Source organism: Pleuronectes platessa, chromosome 22, assembly GCF_947347685.1.
Source record: "Pleuronectes platessa chromosome 22, fPlePla1.1, whole genome shotgun sequence".
Classification (NCBI taxonomy): domain Eukaryota; kingdom Metazoa; phylum Chordata; class Actinopteri; order Pleuronectiformes; family Pleuronectidae; genus Pleuronectes; species Pleuronectes platessa.
Window position 1 is genome coordinate 7,515,390 of NC_070647.1, and position 16,648 is coordinate 7,532,037.

Here is a 16,648-nt window from a genome sequence, read left to right on the forward strand (position 1 = left end):
TCTTACTAAAATTTGCAGAAAGTTAGAAAGTGGTGAAAATGTACGTATTCTGGAGGAATTTTCAATGGGCGTGGCAAAATGGCTCAGACATTGTTACGCAAGTGTCATAAAACACTTTAAGGTTCGGTAAAAATCCAGAGATGGAAGTTAAAATGAATAATGGACTGACTTATAGTTTTTGCTTTGTATCTGTTCATATTTGTTTACCTCTCATGTGTTCGGTCATATGGTCGGTTTTCTTCAGTTGAAATTGGTAACAATGACAAAATGTTTTCAATAAGCCTCGAAAAATTAGCTTGAATCAAAAACATCTTTACTCGGGCTCACAAATCCAAAAAGGCTTTCGCTTCAAATAGAATTTGATTAGAATTATACAATAAACTACATGAACAGACACTTTATTTAACTATTGACTTGATTCACTGCAACTCTTTTCCTGTTTGCTCTGAGCAATATGTAAAAAATGTATGATGTTGCCTTCTACTGCTTGATGCTGAAATACAACATCTCCTATAAGAACAACAGTGGGGACAGTTTGATTTCTTTTCATTTTTTTGTAAATGTACAGGACGGCGTGTCTAGATGTTACATTCCGATCACATTGAATGTGTCCTCACTGACGACTATGGGACACTTTTATTTAGAAACACCTCCATCCTTCAAGACGCCTCCCGAAGGTCCTTCACCTGGTGGCCGATATATCGAATGCGCTGGATGTCATGCCCCGAACATTACAGTAGCACGGCTTTCATGATGGGCCGTCCATTGATTTTATGTCCGGGAGGAAACAATGAGGGATTGATTATGTCCTTTTTAAGTTCAGCTAAGTGTGCACGTTGCTCTATGGGGTTACAAGCTGGTTTGCGGTTGACGCTGCAGCAGCTGATAACACATAAGGTCACTCTCAACTTTTGTGGCAAGTGCAGGTCAATCTCTCTCTCTCTCTCTCTCTCTCTCTCTCTCTCTCTCTCTCTCTCTCTCTCTCTCTCTCTCTCTCTCTCTCTCTCTCTCTCTCTCTCTCTCTCTCTCTCTCTCTCTCTCTCTCTCTCTCTCTCTCTCTCTCTCTCTCTCTCTCTCTCTCTCTCTCTCTCTCTCTCTCTCTCTCTCTCTCTCCCTCCGTCCGTGCTGCGCCCTCAAGGTTTATCGACAACTGAAAGGTTACCTCTGAGAGCTGAATACTGACCCATGCAGACACAGTGAAAATAGCAGGGCAGAGAGGTTGGACGGAAGAAAGGAAGCTGCCGGTGGGCAACGCATCCCTTTATCTTTACTTGTCTGGGTGAGAGTGTCAGGCCTTTTTATCGCCCATCTGCTCCCATATGGAATCACAGGAAATATAACGTGCACTTGTGGAAAAATTCTCCACTGGCTTCTAAGAGCACATTAGCTGAACTCTATCGGAGCCGCAACTTTTGCACGAGTTGCTTTCCAGAGTGTTTGCTCAGTGTGAGATCAAAGTGGAGAGGAGGTACAGTTGAGATTACAGCGAACCGGTGGGTTAGGTTTGATGCCAGCGGGCTACTTTGGAATGGTCGAGAAGTGGCACCCAATCATATTTGTGTGAGAAGAAATCATGTGAGCAGCACCTCAATTGCTCCACTTACGCACTTGCTGCAGCGGCACTGAAATTCCTTTTTTTTTTTTTCATGAAGTAAACACTTGACAATGCTGTACTTTCATTGAACAACAGCTCAAGTAAATAGATCATTTGTTTCAATATTTTCATTTTGTCAGTCAATTACTCTGTGACAACTCCAAACTCTTCATCTACACACGTTTAATTTCCATAGACATCCAGTGGTTATAGAAATATTACATCGTCCAAATTAATAAGTGGCACAAGAGGACAAAAGACTGATTTGTCACATTAAGCTCTGTACATGTTAGAACATATGAGCCTGAACGGAGCTGTGTGTGTGTGTGTGTCATTGGTTGCTGTTCAGTTTTTCCTCCATGTTCTGCTTTTAGTCCAATTCAATAAATACATTTTCACTATTCAGACCATGGGCACTGACTTGACTGCTGCACAAGAGCAGAGAGCAGCAATCTCATTAAACCTCGGTATTAGACGAGACTTGTATTTGAGGTTCCTATAATTTCTATATGGTGGTTGGAATAGACAAGTGCTATTTTATAGAATTGGTTTTCTATATTAATATTATGAAAAGAGTTTGTCTGTTTGGCCCTGACTAGATGAGGTTTATTGGTATATAGATTTGTAGATTATCAGATTGGTCTTTATCCCCTCGTATTCACCTGCGTTCTGTAACATAGTGAGATGTTTTTCAACATTTTCATTAATATCTCAGAGAGCAATTCACTGTTTGAATAGAATCAGGCATGTTTAGACGACTGAAGTGAAGGAGTCTGCCTACTTTGGTTCAGATCCCAATACAAATCCAGATCTAGTGAATTGAACTGGTTATTCATTTAACTGATGTATACATGCTACTGAGTCACATTCAAGTTGTCTTTGAATTCTGTTAATTCCAAAAGTAAGAAAAAAAACTTTCATGAATAACAGAACTTTGAAATCTTGATTTAAGGTCAGACAGCACATTGTAATCAGGACTGTGAACTTCTGCTCGATCGAACATTTTATATTCAGAGAGAAAAACATAATTTGGGCTCCTTTGAGGGGGAGCCTTTGTGAATTTAATAACCAAATGAGTCCAGGTGAAAACATGGCTGCACACGACCTTCAGTTGTTTTTGTCTTTTATCGAGCTGTTGCAGCTTCGGCAGCTTTGTTTTCTCCGTTTTTTGAAATTCTACACCCACTTCTGCACGGACTTCAGAAGACTCACTTCCCCTCAAAAATAATATTTTAATTGCTCGCAGCGACGAGGAGTCACATGTTTTCAGAAGACTAATGATCAGCTCGGTAGAACCACAATCTCCTGGGACTCTTTTGTTGCAGAGCAGGAATAATGCAATACCAAAGTCCTTAATTAGACACGGATCCAGAAGTCTGAGACCACCGAAGGGGAAAGCAGTGTCAGGTTTTTGGACCTCACTGCATGTGATCGAGTATCTAAATAAATACCTATTCTGTTGTTTTCCACACAACTAGACAGCTTCAGAAACACCTATTTTTCTGGCTGAAAATCGGGAAAAGAAGTCGTCCCGTCTCTCAACCGGAAACCAGCTTCCAACTTTGAGAAATTGGACTCGTTCTCTGGAATCGGACAGCCTTAGTTGTTATCAGCCTCCCTCTGAACCGCACCTCCCCCGTCTCATTCCAACAAATGATGCGCTGACAAATAATACACAGGGTACAAATGCATTTACATATAAATTAAACTCCAAAGCGAGCTATGGCGGCACAGAAATCCCGCGTTATGAGTCAATAATTTAGACTAATGACTGCAATAATAGCGGAGCTACAGTAAAATGATGTAAGAGGGACATCATTTGTGTATGTGCAGAGTGGTGTGTGTTTCCCACACCCTCTTCTAGACACCAGCATCAGTCTTGTGAATTTATTTCCTCAGCAGCTTACAGAATAATGTGCGAAAGACAAGATGAGAGCTGACTGCAGAGAGCACGACTCATTTCTTTGTAAGCGCATTATTGATCCCACTATGGAGACGCTTCATATGAAAATAAAAGGCTCAATGTCACATCTTTATTTTCGACTCGTCAGGAATAGCAGAAGTTAGGCCTCGTTGACTCTCGTGTTCACACAGCCCCGGATTAATTAATTAACCGAGCCGTTTATGGGTGTTTATCGCAAATGCTGCAGCAGTTATTAGTAATTTGAGAGGCCTCATAACTTAACAATGACAGTACACACTGAGGGGCGAGGTGTTAACGAGCTGAAAACGATCTACACAGCAAAAAAAAACATCCCAGACAGAGGGAAATAAAGACTTCTCAGATGTTAATGGAACACTAATGGCTTATATACTGTAAATCTGATTAAAGAACTAATAATGCTTAATTTGAATTCCACCCCCTTGCTCAACTTATGTCAACAATTATGTAAACACACTTAGGCTACATAATTCCTAACACATAAATACATGAAAAAACAACCTCAACATTCAGCCTTCGATGAGTAGTTTCCTGATTTAAATTAATTTCACTAGTTGTCCAACTCAAATCTGGTTCAAACACTGAACTGAGCATTTAGTTGAGCTGCTACAAAAATATTTCACTTTTAAGCTCATTAAATATCCTTACATGGAAATCAATATTGCGACAAAAAAGTCACCTTTTGGGTTGTGAGAGAGAAACTGTAGCCATGCTGCTATCTGACAGCATTTAACTATTTCAGGTTGGGATTTTATAAACTTCTAGCAGGAAGGTCAGACGCATGACGCAGTGGATATAACGTTGATGTGAGTCATTGACTGTGGAAATACAAATGGAATATTCCATTAGAAACTCATGTTAACATCATCATCAGAGTAATGTCTTCTTCAGAATAAGGTCAGTAGTCGGAATTTTGCTTGTAAACATGGTCATTGATTGATTCACTGTATCGTCATCACTTATTCACATCTTTAATATATAGATTTTCTATTTACATCATTTGCTTTATTATTTATTCTGTGTAATAAGGCCTCCTAACCATATGACTGTAAAACCAATATACTGACACCTTAAAATAAAAGTTTATGCAACAGGCGCCCAGGAGATTCCTACAAACTTAGGATAGGTCATTTGGAATTCCCATAACTTCCCAATTGCAATGTTACACCATTAATAAGAGCAAACAAAAAAAAAAACTGAATCCAATGTTATGTTGCAGAAATCCTAAGATCTTTGCAGATTTTCTTGTGCCTGGTCTGGACGGGCTTTGGTTTGATTTGGCTGCTGTCTGATAGAACCTGACTTCTGACTCCAGCGGTCACTGACACAGTAGTACTCGGACACAGTGTTGGGACCATAGGCTGTATATAGAAGAGGTTGAGACTGGACTCAGGCTTTCACTGGCCCTGAGACTCTGCAAAGCATATATGCTGTCAGCCAAACAGGAGGTAATTGAGTGGTGTGAAGCTTCTCCTCTGCTCCTCTAATGAGACTGTAAACTGACCGCGGGGATCACCTACCATGTCAATTGACTGCAATTTGACTTCCACTGCAATTGTAGGACACTCTAGATCCCCCCCCCCCACACACACACACCCACCCACTGTGAATATATGATGAGCTTCACTGTGAAGCAGATGAAGTAGACAAATTTAATAAATAAATAGCATAGTTGGAGTCACATGGTCTGAGGTGCAATGTTACAAATACAAACTCTGCTCCCCCCCCCCCCCCCCCCCACAGCTGTGCCTTCACTTCCTCTTCACTCTGCAAAAAGGTTAATGTGTTTTCCAGAGGCAGACATGCACCGATTTATTTTTCTAACTTTTTTACGCCGAGTGAACCCGTCTGACAGCGAATCAGAGGCTGGTCTCCACTCTGGACCATATGCTGCAGCACGTGTCTCACAGGCTTCTTGATAATACCAAAACATTGAGTTTAGTTTTGCTGCTGTCGTCTCATCCACCGGCTCTTTATCCTCCGCTCATGACGAATGTCCGTGACAGGTATGTTGAATAACTGAACTCATCACATTGGAACCTTGGGTATTTAATTTCCTAGAAAAACTCTGCATGGCCTTGGTCGCAACATTTTGTCATACAATTACTTTGTGATGAGTTCGGAAATATTTTTTTTTTTAGTCACTGCTGTGGCCCTTCACATATGTTGCAGTCTTTGTGTGCAGATGCAAGAAAACTTGAACAAACTTTGGTGGGACAGGAACTGCCAAAAATAAAAGAAACCGTCTTTGAGAAATAATGATTTGACCATCCACTAACATTGAGGAGGCGGGGTTTATGACCTGTAAAGCAAGCCAGCCACCAGGGGGCGATGGAGATGCTTTGGCTTCACTTTGGGGCAGCTGTCATGTTGTTGATGATTTTTCTCATGCATGTATTATTCCCTGGGAAAAAGGTAAAAAAGTGAAAAAACATTTCTGGATCTACACTGAAATGTAATGGGCCTCTTCCCTGACCTATACCACATTCCTCTACCAGGTTTCTAGGAAAAATGCTTACGAATAAACAAAAAAAGAACGGGGGGGGGGACCATCTCCTTGGTGTGGGTAGCTATGGCTGCGATGCCGTGAGGAGCAACGTGCAGTTTAACCTGAATGTTTTTACTATGAATGAATCACAGCATCATTCCAGATTTACAACCCCTTCCTGTAGCGAGGTGACACCCCCCCCTCACCTATTCCCCTCAAGAAGAGATGCACTTTAAACCACTTCAACACCAACTCCCCTTCACACTTCTCCTTTCCCTGTGCCACACCCGCTTCTGTATCAGATTGTTGTTTTTTTTTGTTGCAAGGAATGAAGATACTACTTCAGGAAGTCATTCGTTTCCTTTTTGCAACCCAGCCCTCGGTGGGACCTTCACATGCCCAGCAAAGGCAATCGTTAAGAGCGGCTTTTTTTCTGCCGCCATTAAGGTCTAATATATCAGTTGTGCAGTCAATTGTACTTGACAGGCAGCTTCTTGAACTTGAACTGGGTCATCTGGTGACAGATAACATGGCCTGTTTGTTCAATTTCCTCCCCTGCAATGGAACCGCTCTGAAGTGAGTTATTATAAATCACTGTGGATGCGTTCATCATGTATCTTGTCAGCGCCGGCGAGAGTGGTGCAGTGCGTTGGTGTGCACGTGTGTGTGTTTGTGTGTGAGAGAGAGAGAGAGAGAGAGAGAGAGAGAGAGAGAGAGAGAGCGAGCAATAGTACAGTATGTGAAAAGGAAAAATGGGAGAGGACAAATAGGACAGGTAACAACTTGAGGACGTGTGCAATTTGTCACTTTTTTGTGTTTGCATGACTGTGTGTGTTTCTGTATGTGAATGTGTGTATTCAGAGGCTATTCATGTCATTTATTCACATCTATGTGGATTGGAAAGCATGTGACGGTGCTTGTATGTATTGTTTGTGCGTGTTCATACGTCATGGTTTCATACAGGCCGACCCTCAGGGGCCCTTGAAAGGCTCCAGTGTACGAGCTTTAATGTGACATGGAGATAATGAAGATCTGACCCCCCCCCCCCCCCCCCTCCCCATCACAGATAGAGGTTATGGTCTGCACTGGACAGCAGATATCTGTGGGAGGATGGCGGATTACTCAGCCACCCTGTCCTCATTAAATCCACAACTCCTTCCTCACTATTATCACAAGAGATATCACAGCGACGCTTTTATCTCAAAGTAATAATCATTGGCCTTTTGTGTCAGTGCATTTGTTTAGCATGTTCTGTGAGCGGCTCTAACGCAATGATCCACACCGGAGCTTTGTGTTTGTGCAGAGGACACACAAAAATAATCCATGATGAATTTGATAGAATAATCGAGAACATGAACTGTATGTTTTTCTTCATACAGGTTCTCGGTTTTTCATGGTTCTGTGCGGATTCAGAACTGGATCCTCTAGTGCGTGTGTTCTCATGATATAAAAAAAAAAAATCTGTGTCATTTGTCAACAAGTTTGCGATTTTTAAATTCAGATTATATTTAAAAATCCTCTAGTGCAGCAGGCCTGACACACACTGAATTGTTTCCTTTATCCCTCTGTCAAAAGTTGTTTTCTGAATAAGTGCCCCACGCCTGAACCTTCTTATATGGAATCCATATTAATCAGCTTCAGGGATCTTTTACTGCAGCGGACATTTTGACTGGAGGAACTAATGACATTGACTAATAAGGTTATTAATTTCACCGGTGACAAATCAAATCAAAATGTTCGAAAGAAAAAATAAACAAGGTCTTTGCTTTTCATGTTTCTCTTCACATGTTTTCTCTCTTCAGTGGCTCTGCACCCACTCTTAAGGAACCCACCCCCTCATTAAGTAACCACTGGGCTCGTCCAAAGAAAAACATATGAGAGTCTATTTTAGGGAACTTGTGAGCATTGATGGATTACTGAAAAGAACTACTGGACCTACTGGAGTTGAGATAAATATCCCAGAAAGACACAAAGCAACTACAGAGAGACACAACACGACCACGGAGAGATGCAGGGGATGCAGACTTGAGCAACGTTTGGATACGAGACTCTACTTTTGTTTTCTGCACATGATCAGAGATTTTGACTATACCTCTGGATATGCATTCTAAAGCTGGGTCACACTAGATTTCTCCAGTAGATACATCATGTGCTCACATTTACCTGGAGTGATCTTTGGTGTTCCTGCTAAGTACCTGCGTCTCCTCTCTCTCCTCTCCTCTCCTCATCCCTGGGTTTCTGTGGAGGAAAAAAAGGGAGAGGGATCAGAAACAACTCAAAGAGAGACGTTAAGTTAAAGAAGATAGCTCCTAATACCGGTTGTTACTCTGTCAAATGTACAACATCAAATGGATGCAATCTCCACTGGTTAAATTGGTCTCTGGCCTCCTGAACACAAGCCTGTTTCAATTCACTGAAAACATGGCTCTCTCAGGATGTTACAGTGATTTTATATGGATTTACATTCATGCCAGGAGACTAAAAGGAAAATCTGTTGGAGTGGGGCTTTGCATGACTAAAAATGATGGAATGACTCCTAGTGGAGGACTGGACCAGCACCAGCCAAGCCCCTGCACCAGTCAGTGTGGAGGAGCAGAGGCTTGACAGGCTCGAGGGCCTGGTACTGAGGAGGTGCCTGGCTCAGCTGGGCCGTGCAGTGGCGCATCTTTTTCGTACACGCCAGTTTCTGCCCCCAGGGGAAGGAAGGAAGGAGACGACCACCATCTGTTCCCAAAAACATAATGCCAAGGCCGTGACAGATCTCACACCTGTGGCCCCCACCTCCATCCTCTGCAAAAGGAAAGGGAGCGCACCATCATGCCGGATGAGAACCTGGACCCGCTCCAGTTTGCCGGCAGGGGAAACGGCGAGTTGACGATGCCAGGCTAATGACACCTCACATTTCCAAAGTCATGTCAGGATTTTATTCATGGCCCTTATCATTTACTTTTAATACAGTGTGCACAAACACACATGTATATGCCCTACACATCAACACACCACTGGTTTTATGGATTCCTTTCAAAAAGGACTGACAGCATGTCAGAGTAAACAGATCAAAACCGGGAAACATTGTTTAAATACTGGGGTCCCTCAGGGCTGTGGCTTGTCACTTATTTTTTCTACCTACACTTGGGAAATAACCTGCAATAACAATCGACTGTCTCTTCCTGACAGGGCCCACTTACTCCAGTCGGGCTGTGTGGTGGGGGGCACCAGTCACTCCACACCCACCCCTGAGGGTGGAGGGACAGGTGAGGGGGATTCCTGCTAAACAGGAGGCTCCAGTTTCAGGCCGCATTTCTATGACCCAAGGATTTCATGACATCCAACGTTAAGGAGTGTATTTCCTTCGGTTAAAATGCCAGACAGGACATTTTTAACAGCCATATACTGGTCACTCATTAGTCAGTATCGTGTGCTGGTAAAACTTCCTCAGGCAAAAGTAAGTAAACGGTGACGAGAATCTTCAAGCAGGCAACCAAAGTCACCAACTCCACAAACCCAACATCAAAAAAGAAAGCATCTCCGTCACTGAGGACCCTTCACACTCTGTCTACCGCTCCCTCCAGGTACTCCCATCAGGCAGATGCCTCGAAGCACCTCCGGCCAAACAGACCTGACAAAACGCTTTCATTCCCATTGCAATATCAAACTTAGACAAGGTCAAATCCACTGTCACTGCTTTTTAATGCAGCTCCGCACACCTGCTCTCATTTATTTATGGAACCGTTGTGCTCTAATGCAATTTTACGTGAGCCTTTTTATGAGTGGATGTAGTTTGTGACCCCCTAAAGCGAGACAATTTTCTATCCCTCTGTCAGAGACAACAAAGTTTGGAAACTTGAATCAAAAACACCACAAAGAGACTCAAAGCAACCACAAACTGACGCAAAATGGCCAAAATGAGACACAAACCCACCAAGCAGGGAGCTAGAACCAACACAGGCAGATGCAGAGAAACAACAGAGACACAAAATGAACACAGAGATGTGTAAAGGGAAACTAAATGGCCTCAAAAAGGTGTAATATGGCCCCAGACACCATGGCTGTGTGGTTGTGCCTTTCACTCTGGGTTTCGCTTTATGTTCCCAAGAGCCCATTCTTTCCTCAATCATTTTCTTTGGCCTTCACATGCACCAGAGTAGCAATCATCTCGGGTCTGAAGTTTCTTGACAATTCTGAACACAAAGAAATGTATGCCACTGCACCTTGAGGACATGCAGAGCTGTAATTATCAGGCCAATTTAACTCATTAGTACAGTCTGTTCCATTTGAGAAGTGTGTTAATCAATCCAGAAAACCTTCTCACCCAAGTTTGCAACCTTTCAAACTAAAGTGGAACTGATTGTGTGAATGCTGTTGCCATGACAGAGATCAGCACCATTCAACTCCGTCCACAGAGGCTGTCGGTTTAGGCCCCGCCCCAACTGACTGCAAAGTGCTGGTGGCCGGTTTATTGAAAATGCTTTCATATTGAAAAGTTTCACACGTCCAAATCGCACCAATTTGACACTGCACTTCCTCAGGCCAGTAAGAACACACACGAGAAGTGTGAAGCATCATATGTGTGTTCCACATTCAGACAGATGGACAGTTGTGGAATAATCAGGTAATTTATTGTAGAAACGAACAATTTACATATGTAATTTTAACTTAAGTTATGTACAATTATTATCTGCATAGAAACAAACACCACTTCTATTTTCCCGAGTGACTGAGAATAGGCCCAGTTCACTTAACACTTATTGTGAAATTCAAAGCACATTCACACGCTGAATAGGAGTCATGTGCAGCTGTTGTGCGTTCTATTGTCTGACCACTTTTATCTGTATTAAAGAAACACTTCAAGGACAGTTACAATACAACTTCTACACCAAAATTACCGGACATATGCAGTTTTTCTTAAATGCAAGCGAACTCACCAAAATAGGTGATTCCTTTCCCATGACCAGTAGAGGAGGTCACCTTTCTATTTTTTATTGCATCATGGTGGTCGCAAGATTTCTCACTCTCTCTCCCAGTCCCCTGTCTTGCCAATCAATGGGTTCACTCAGGTGCCACGTCAGCGGGTGTATGTGGGTTTTTTTCACCAGTGGCAAAGAGGCTTAAGTAATGCTTTCGCCAACATACGACTCTCTGGATGCCAGGTCCTGACCCACTGCTCTGTGCACTGAAAGATCAAAATAAAACCAGAACAAAAAAATACCTGTTTCAACTGTGAGATAAATGTCGATGACTTCTTTCTTCAAAGGAAACATCGTATGTAGAATTTTATTTGTGGAGCTTTTCCTAGTTCCGAGCTTCTGCCTAGGACTTAAGACAGATGCCAACTGTCCACATGGTTTATAGAGCAGTTGAAATATTCACACTGGAGAGCTTCCTTCAAGGTCAACCAAGGATGAAGGATTTGTCGGGAGCTTTTAGAGAAAAAAGAAATCCACAAAAAACATCATCAAGGCATCAAAAACACAGCCTGACTCAAACCTCAGTGCTGTGCTCTTATCAAGATGCCGAACAGCCCTCGAGCTTCATTTCAATGAGTTAACTTGACAAAAGCCGGAGCAGGAGGTGCACATTAGGAAATCATTTCCATGCACTTTATTGACTTATTATGTATTCATCTTGTGGAGAATAAAGCATGGACCTGGCAGGAAGTCGCAAACTATAGCCTGCACCACCTGGCTCAAACCTGGGAGTCAGAATAATTGTCAAAATTCAAAGCACTAGTTTGTTGTTAAGTTTTTAGTTTAGCATCATATCTTAAAAAGGAAAAAGGGAAAGCACTATCAAAACCATTCATTCTTACCACAGTGGCAGTCATTTGCCATGCTAGCCTGACCATCGGTGGCGGTTTGGGGTTGAGTGTCTTGCCCATGGACACTTTGACATGTGGACAGGCATCAGGTCAAACATCTGGTTTGCTTTTGGTTGACAAATTTGTTTTGGTTGCAAATATTGGCAACAAATTAGCCATGAATTCACAATTCAGCTTCTGGTTTTGTTTAAAGTAGGACTGCTGCAGTGGGAATTATATGCAGACGATACAGAGGTTATTTAGTTTTGAGGATTGTGAATGTGAGATAAATTAGTGTAAAGAGCTGGTCCTGCATAATTCACATTTAGTTTGTATGTTTTAAAGCGTAAATGCAGCATTGAATTTTGTGCAATTCGGACACATTCAATATGAATAAACTTTTAATTAACAGTGCCCTGCAGTCAATGTGGGCAGGGGCAATCTGTGGGCCGAGTCTTCTACGTCAGCGAAGCTACAGGAACAGGTTTTTTCACTTTCCGTGATGAATTACGAGACAATATCAATATCATCTGAAGTTCTACTGCTGTTGTAAAATGTGGATTTAATTCTTTGACGCTACAAGCAGGTTCCAGGCAAACATGTTTTTGAACAGGCACTGTACTAGTTTACATCTAATGTGAGGAAGGCTGAACTCTACCATTTCATTTAGATATAGGGATTGTGTCAGGTGTTGAAAACAACAGTTTGGCAGAACATTAGATTAATTCATATATCACTTTTTTTTACCTTAAGGTCTGCACCCTATCCATCATTTATTATAAGGAGAGATTTAGCTTTCTTCAGCCCAACCTGCTTAGCAGTAGATTCTTAAAAGAACTCTTGAAGCTGCATGTGGCTTTTTATTCACAAATAAGAATCATTTGTTTTTTTGACTTTGCAGTTGGAGCCAAATGAAAACTCACCCCATCAAAGCAGCAGCCTTTTCTTCGAAAAACAACCACCAGATTGTGCGAGCAAAACACGAAGAGGCTGACTAAAACATCCCACTTCAAACGAGACACAGAATCAAACCGAAACACGAGCTACACAAGTGCACAGTGAATTAGAGAACCAACTGGGCCGCTCGTGAAATCAAAGCAGCCCTCATTTCTTCTCATTAGCTTCTCAGATTCCTGAGACAGAGCTACCTGTACATCACAGGGATCAGCAGCAGGCCCAGAATGAGTGAGACGCCAATTTGTCTTGACATGTTAAGTTGTGACTCGATCAGATTACGAAACGCAGCAGCGTTAATGGACGAGCTTGAGCGTTTTTCTTTCAGCACTGAAGGCTGAACCAGATTTAGTTACCTACTGAAGTCTCCTGACCTTGCCAGTGTCCATCATGCAGGGAAATACTGACAAGTCCTTGCAAGGTTTCAGTCAAACACCGGTTGGCAACTTGCTGAGGTATGAAAACCTAACTCTTGATATGCTGGTGTTTTGAAATAATACGGCTTTTTATCCGGTCACTTAAAAGTAATGCAGCGATCAGTGACGTAAGCTTATCCAGACAAAATAGGTGGCGCAACTGGTCTGCTCCATTTGGAAGGCTCCTTCAAAGGACAAGCTTGAGATGAAAATCATCACCAAACCATTTTAATCTGGTTCAGCCTTCGTGTCCTCAGAAGGCGTCGGGCCTTGGACTGGGACACAGCTATAGTGACCATTCACAGGGCTAGTTGAAGAACTATTAGCTGCCATGCTAGCCATTTGCTTCCCTGCAGTTTGTCTGTATTCAACATACGGGGCAGAGATCACGTGATCTTCTTGATAACCCACAGGCTCCTCCTCCTGAGAAAGGCTGGAGGGTCTCCTGGGTTCAGATCAGCTGAACTGTGTTAAATAAAAGTCATTAAACTACAGATTAACAACAGTCAAGTTCTGAGGAAGAGCCGATGAGTCACCATCTTTTTCCTCAACAGAACCTTTTCCTATATCCGCAGACATTATTACGCGTTACATTTATGGTGGTTTTGTCCTTCCATTACCAATCACAGCTCAGGTTAATCGTACCCACATGGCTAATATATGCATTTGGTGTGTCACTGCCAGCTGTCCCTGCACGTCACACGTTCAGCCGCCCTGTGACAGTGTTGCCCCCTGTGCCCTGTTCCAGTAGCGAGGGAATCTGTCACCTGAAGCCTGTCAAGGGCATCGTGGTCGCCTGATGCACAGCTCCACAAACCCATTCACATTTCTTCACATAGGCCACAAATACAAACGTTAACAGCAACATAAATGCTAAAGATGCAGAGCTGCCACTGCAAAGCATAACGTTTCTGTCTCTACAAGACGATGGCTGGGATTAAATATTTTTCCCGGTGAGGTACGGCTTTACCACAAACGCTTAGAACAGAACCAATTAAGATGATTGCACCTAACCTTGTTTATTTGATTGCCGCGCTGGTCCTTCGGTAAAATCAATTTTACGCTTTAAATTGAATCCCGTAATTAAGAGAGGTCATTTCTGAGTTTCAGCACCCATTACACTGCATTGATTCACGTCTGGTTTGGCGATGAGTGCAGGGAAACAGCAGCAGGGCATCGAGTACTGCATGAGAAATGTAGGATGGAGCAGATGAAGCTAAATGCTAAATGTTCCGCCGGGGGTACAGTTATTAAATTATGTATCTGTGTGTGTGTGTGCCACTGGTGCGTGTTTGTACCTGTGTGTGATCTGACATGTTCAGTTATAATGATCTTGGCGTTGCATCTACACTTACTGTTCTAGACTATTTTCTGAACACCAGAGATACTGCAGCAATTAGGCCATGTAGTTTAGTCCATGTCCCGTCTAACAACATGGTGGAGGCAGGGTTTAAGATCTATATAACGCTGCCAGCCTAGGCCACGCTTTGGCTTCACTTTTGGGGAGAAGCCATGTCGTCCATCTTTATATACGGTCTATAGTCCAGACTGATGAACATCCATCTGTCTACTCGATTGATTGGCACGAGCTCTGGTACAGACGTTCCTTGTTTAACAACTAATGTTTTTTTGTATTTGAGTTTATTTGGTAATCCACTCCTCGGATCCGATTTATAAAGTTTTTCCAGACAACAGCATAACATTAGCATGAATCAGCGTTGATAAAAATGAGTTATCGCCCAACACTTGAAACCGAGCAGTTGCCCCTAAATTATTCATGCAATATAATAAGAGGGTGGGTTGCTACAGAGAGTGTTTGTCAATGAGAAGAGAACTTGGAGAAGATGGAGCTGAGAAGAGGGAACTCCATTGTACAGAGTGAACGTCTCTCAGTGAGACAGAAATTGGCAGTTAGGGAGTGAGGGAAGTGTGTTTCCACGTTCCACACAGAGCCCGAGCCTTTTAGAGCGGAGACAGATTTTCCTGAGGAATAGCGAGACCTCGGCTTTGGCTTGCTTCGGGGGGAACGTGTTTCCAGTGTAATGTTATTCTGGCCCGTAGACATGTCGAGCTCTGCCACAACAAGAGGAGACTCACTCAAAGGGGGGGGGGGGGCTTTCAAACAGCATATATTAAACGTCCTCCTCTGCCGCGCTCACCTTCAGTGCCGCCTGTCCTTTGAGTTTGTCGTAAGTCCAGAGGCGACGGCACTAACAAGCCTCCCTGCCACGGTCTCTGGTCACACCGTATTTACCACACTGTCACCGCAGCCTCTGTGTAAATGCGATGCTTACAATAGCAGCGACTCCGTGCCTGAACTTTGAGTCTCTATTGAGTCACACGTTTTCAGACATTTTACAGCAGATAGCTTGAAATACTCTGGAATCAAGCAGCAACAAACAAGGCGGTGTGGGTCGTCCTGTCAGAACGAGAACGAGGCGAGCCGCTCAGCGACTCACAGGAATTCTACCGCAACCATTTCTTCTGAACTAAAACTCAACCGCGTGTTGTGCCAATTCAAATAATTGAACTGTGAACATGTTGTTCTCGTCTTTCTTGGAGACAGAAGACACAACAGCGTTTCGGTGAGAGGAGCCAAGGTTTAGATATATTTGTCTATTTGTTCTTGTTTTAGCTCCAGATAAGGACTAATGAGGATTTAGACTTTACTTCTTTTTATATCTTTTGCTGGTTTTATGTTTTTATCCTAAGTCTTTGTTTTATTGCTAACGTGTTATTATTCATCTGTCTTATTTCATGCCTTTGATTTTATTGCAAAGCACTGATAGCTACATTTTATATAATAATTATATGTGGCTTGTGTGACTTTGTGAGAGGAACTTGTTAAGTTTCTGTTCACCTCATTAACCTGCTCTCCCAAATGCAGCCGCTATTGACAATAAATAAACAAGCACAAGACGTCATCTAGCTCCAGAAAACAACTTAACGCCTTCACCCTGCCAGTTCTAACTGTGGCTAAACATTTCCCACTTACTCCATCAATTGATGTTGTGGGTGGAAATGCACGTATAGACAGCAGAGAGCATCAATACATCACCACTGTTTGTTGCCTTTGCTCATTTGGTTCTTCTTGTAAAGAGGAAAGTCAGTAAATGAGGGACAGATACTAAACACTTACAAGGCAGGTATGTGCACTGAAGATATTGGAATAAGAAGAAACAGGCTCACAGAGGCCGGTAGATGCAGAGGTCTGTGTAAAACAGGTCAAATTCAAACTCCCAAAACTCAGGGAGACAGCCACTGACAGATGGGGGGGAGAGAGACACAGGAAGTATTTATAGACAAAGGGGCGGGGTTAATGAGACACAGGTGAAATAAATTAGGGTGGAGCAAGTGTTAAGAAACAGGAAGTAAAATAACAGATAAGAGTTTTAAGTTTTTCTTGAGATTTTTTTAATTGCTTTTATTTAACTACATCGTGAAATTGTTTAGAAGT